Raw genomic sequence first — 5,112 nt, 5'->3', positions numbered from 1 at the left:
CCCTCCTTTTATTAAAAGTTTCTTTCTACACTCAGACTCAGTGCTTGCAAGAGGGGAAGTATTGCCTCTTAGAGGCACCCAGGGGTGGTGTGTAATTGTTCCAGGATACTGGGTGGGGGCTTGAGCCAGTTCTGTGCTGAAGAGGAACCCCTAGGTATTGAACCCGGCCCTGGTTGCTGCTGACTCCAACTGGCAGATGGATTACACGTAAAAGAAAAGAGGGCACAAATGTTACCCATTATGGAGGACATACTCTGCCAATTTGAGTGTCTCGGCTCTCTGGACTGGACAAGCACTGAAAGGTCTGACCACTGGGTGAGAAATACATTATTGGACAGGAAAGCTACTTGTTAATACATATAGGCAGTGATGAGCTGCCAAAATCTTAATGCATTCCCTCCTCACCGCACAAGGGGGTCATTGCCCACCCCCGCCACCCAGGACTCCTGCCCCATCCAACCCCCAGTGTTCACTGACCCGCCCCCAGGACCCCTGCCCCATCCACCCCTGTCCCCTGACTGCTCCCAGAACTGGGCAGAAGGGTCTCGTGGGCCACCGTAGTGGATGCCCACCCTACCCTAAGAGCCAGAGGCACCTGCCGGGGGGCGAGGTGGAGAGTTCCGGTGGTGCTTACCTGGGGAAGCTCCCAGGAAGCATCTGGCAGGTCCTTCTGGCTCCTAGGGGTGGGGGAGCATAGCTGGGGGGGGGAGCAGGGGGAGTGGCCGCTCTCCCACTGATCACATCAAAAATGGCGCCTTAGGCGCTGACTTCCTGGGTGCTCTGGGACTGGAGCACCCATGGGGAAAATTGGTGGGTGCAGAGCACCCACCAGCAGTTCCCTGCCCCACCCCCGGCCCCAGCTCACCTCATCTCCTCTCCGCCTCCACTTTCTCCCCTGAACTCACCGCCCCGCTCTGCTTCTCCGCCCCTCCCCCGGCTTCCCACGAATCAGCTGTTTGACGGGAACCCGGGGAGAGCTGAGAAGCAGGCCGCGGCTTCCCGCTCAGGCCGAGGGTGGCGGAGGTGAGCTGGGGTGGGGAGCGGTTCCCCTGCACGCCCCACCCACCCCAGGTTACCTGCTGCGGCGCGGGCAGCCCTCCTCACCCCCCCCTCGCCCAAGCTCACCTCCGCTCTGCCTCTCTGGGCCTGAGTGGGAAGCTGCCGCTTGCTTCTCAGCCCACCCCGGCTTCCTGCGTGAACAGCTGATTTGCGAGAAGCCTGCAGGGGCGGAGAAGCAGAGCGGGGCGGCGCGTTCAGGGAAGGAGGCGGAGTGGAAGTGAGCTGGGGCCAGGGGTGGGGCGGGGAGCTGCCGGTGGGTACTCTGCACCCACCAAATTTTCCCCTTGGGTACTCCAGGGCTGCAGCACCCGTGGAGTCGGTGCCTAAGGCGCCACTTTTGGCCAGTTAAAGCTAGAAGCCCTTTTAGAACCGGTCGTCCCTCGCGGAACAACCGGTTCTAAAAGGGCTTCTAAATTTAACAACCGGTTCTAGTGAACTGGTGCGAACCAGCTCCAGCTCACCACTGCATATAGGCTACAGATTGTGAGTTACATTTTTCTTTTACCTATATCATTGTTTCCAAATCCTTCCTTTTATTTGAATCTTTCTCTCAAGCTCTGTTAAATAAATTTCAATTTGGTTTTACTATAGACATAGCTAAGTGCCTTGTGCTCAGGAGAGAGTTGCACTGAGGTGAAACAAACCAGTAAGCTGGGGTGCTCTGTTTCCATGGAGGCAGGAGATAGGTGTACATTTTGGATGTCCAGGAGATCAGGGACTGGGCACTCAAGTGTAAGAAGAGGTGTGCTAATTGCCAGGCTGTAAAGGGAAATAACGGCACTCACAAAGCCTGGAGTGGAGCACAGGTGTTGCCAGCAGTCAACTGTTGGCGTTCCCCTGAGATCTCATCCACGGGGTTCCATAAGAACTCAGTTGGACTCCAGTCTTATGATTCAGGTTCATCACAGCAAAGCTACCGTGTTGGCCTATATAAACCCTACGCTGGGCTGTAGGGCATTAAAGAACAGTACTGGGACCAGCTAGCCCTGCCCCTGCAACACTGCAGAGCATGCTCCAGCTGGAAAAGAGGTTGAAAAGGGAGCAGCCCAGCTCAGAAGGGGGAGGTGGGAAGACCTATCCTGACGGCTCCTGACAAGGGTGCCGGAGGAGTGTCCTTGAAGGAATGCGACTATATACTGGACCTAGTTGGGGCTGATGGTTTGGCTGCCTTATCTTTTCTTTTCTTTTCTTTTCTTTGCCTGGATGCTGGGAGAGGAAAGCAGCAGTAGGAAGTGACCCAGGAAGCGTCACTCACAGGGCACCTTTGGGGACCAGACTCTGTTAACCCTCCTTGGGCCCTGGATCGGAATATGATGGAGTGGGTGGACCCGGGATCCCCTGGCACTACAGGAGGGACCCAAACCACCTGCCTATCTCACCAGAACACTCATGAAAGGAAGACCGGGACTGCAAGACCTACCCACTGAGAAGGGGCACTATGTACACTAACCACTAGGCTACCTAACCCACCAAGAACTCTGTTACAGCTACACTGAGTTGCTCAGACTCATGCATAGGGGATCGGTATAGGACGTACCGCACGTCCAAAGTTACATGGCAAACCTTTTCCTTTATACACACTTACCCATGACATTGCATTTACTATACACTACATCACACGCTCTGTGATTGGCTTGGTCACTTTGTAGGAACCAATTGCTGTGCAGCACGCACAACTTCCTCTTTACCTCATCTTATATTGTGGGCTTATCTTATCCATTGTTATCTTGTCCACTGTAAATGGTTCCCTGGGTGTCCCCCCTTGTCTTTGCTAGTCCAGACATTCTGTTTCCAGTCTGCTGATTCCCTTTACTCCCTAATCCTGTCTCCCAAGAAGTGAGGCCTCATCCATGTCCAGTCACCCATGTCAAGCCGGGCCTACAGCAATCTGTGGAGAGAGTTTTCCTTGGTGAGCAGGTGGTCGCAACTGACCTGGGTTAACCCTGAAAAGTGTCACCAGTGGGTACGTACAATGGGTACATTTCTGCAAAGGGACCTGCGGCGTTCCATCGGTGTGCATTAATAGGTAACTGTGTTTGCAGTGCCTATACCATATACAGCTCACCACTGCTCAGCACAAAGGGATGTGTTTTGCACATGCTGATGCATGGAGTGCAGGTGTAGCGGGGTAGACACCCGCTCCTGCCCTGAAGGGCTCAAAAGCCAGCCCTTGGAGTGGGCTGGGTCTGTGGGCTAGAAGCTGGGCTGATTGGGGGAGTAGCCGCAGCTGGGCCATGCCCCAATCGGGCCGCAGCTGCCCTGTATAAGAAGGCCAGGGCAGCCAGGAGTAGTAACACACACACTCACACTCTCTCTGCCTTTAGAGGAGATAGGGCCTGGCTGCTGTGGTGCTTGAGAGAGTACTTGAGGTGGAGCTGGGCTGGGGGAAGGCCAGAGGGGCTGGGGAGCTCTGGCCTGGAAACCCTGCAGGCCAGATAGGCCCTGGGATTGCAGGGGGCAGCCCACGGGTAGGCAGAGGCAGCAGGTCCAAACCCCTTCGTCTGTGATGAGTGGCTGATACACTGCAGTCTGCCCAGGGAGCGGGGCTAAGTAAGGACTGGCAGTAGCCAAGACTGAGGTGAAGTGGAGATAGTGGGTGGGGGGTTCCTGTGGGTGGGGAGACCCCAAGACTGAGGGGTTACTGCCAGAGGGGCAGCACCCCAGACAAAAGGGCACCAGGTCTTGGAGGGACACGGTGGGCCAGTGACAGGCGGATCACCAGACGGCAGAGGGGGCTCTGGAGGCTGGAACTCTAATTCTCCGAGACGACCAGCAGGAGGCGCTGCCGGGTGAGTCTGAGCCTGGTTATAGCGCCCAAGGGAGCACATCTGCACCTCAAGCTATTCAACATGTTTTAATGATGATGTGTGTGTGGGTGTATGTATGTGAGTTTTTAGGCTGGGCTTTTCAAAGGTATTTGGGTGCTGAACTGCCTTAGCTCTTTGCAAATCCCAGCCCTAATGCTTTAAGCACAGGCTGCAGGACTGCCAGTCCCCAGAGTTCAAAATATCCTGAGTCAGTCTTCACAATTCAGGAGAGCAGCTTAAAATCATGAGATTACAAAAAATAATTCTGTTCTTTCTAAGTGTTTCCTGGTTTCTGAGTGCTCATGGCTCACGCTTTCAGGCTTTTCTCTGTAACCAGGCTGGCTAGAAATGTACCCGTTTAAAAATGAAAGCTGAGCCTCTCCCCTCCTGACAGGAGGCCAGGCGCTGGGCCTTCAAGAAAACCACTAAATATTGTGAGATTTGTGATGAAATCATGAGTAGTGGCAGCCTTGAGTCTAGCTGTCCACTGAAGGCACATTCCTGAGTAAGTGTGCTGCAGCCCCACGGCGGCTCGAGTGATGCCTGGGGAAGGCATGCTCTCCTCCTGGAGTACATGGAGGCTTTGTGGGGCGACGTGGAGTAGATGCAGTCCATTGGGATGACGAGTTCTCCTCAGGATGGCTGGAAGAAGCAGTGGGAATGTGGAGGCTGTGACTACCTCATGGTAGGTCATTTGCAATGTGGCTCTTGGATTTCTGCAAAAGGTGTCATACTGCAGCGCTAGAGACTGGAGTCTTCTATTTGTCCATTGCTAAGGTACATTCCCCATCCTTCCCCTCCAACATCCCTCATCCCTGACCTGCAAGGGACATTTACTATACACTACATCACACGCTCTGTGATTGGGGAAGAGGGTGGCTTTCAAATTTTAACAATTACATTGTTTTTCTGTGTTAGACTGAAATGAAAATAACAATTAGTCTCAGGGGCACCAAGTCTTTGCAGCTGTTCAGGGTTATCCATAGAGCCCCAGTCACCATAGTAACTGGGGCATCAAAAACATAATTACTTTTTTGGCTGTTTTAAAGGAAATAGGACTTCACAAATATGCATCTGCTCCTCACCCGGAATTCACATAGTCCCAGTAAAGACTGAAAGAAAAGGAGTACTGGTGGCACCTTAGAGACTAACCAATTTATTTCAGCATAAGCTTTTGTGAGCTACAGCTCACTGCATAGGATGCATAAAGTGGAAAATACAGTGAGGAGTAGACTGAGTAGAGAGA

Source organism: Lepidochelys kempii, chromosome 6 (genome assembly GCF_965140285.1).
Source record: "Lepidochelys kempii isolate rLepKem1 chromosome 6, rLepKem1.hap1, whole genome shotgun sequence".
Classification (NCBI taxonomy): Eukaryota; Metazoa; Chordata; order Testudines; family Cheloniidae; genus Lepidochelys; species Lepidochelys kempii.
The sequence above is the reverse complement of the archived record's forward strand: the minus strand, read 5'-3'. Positions refer to the sequence as shown.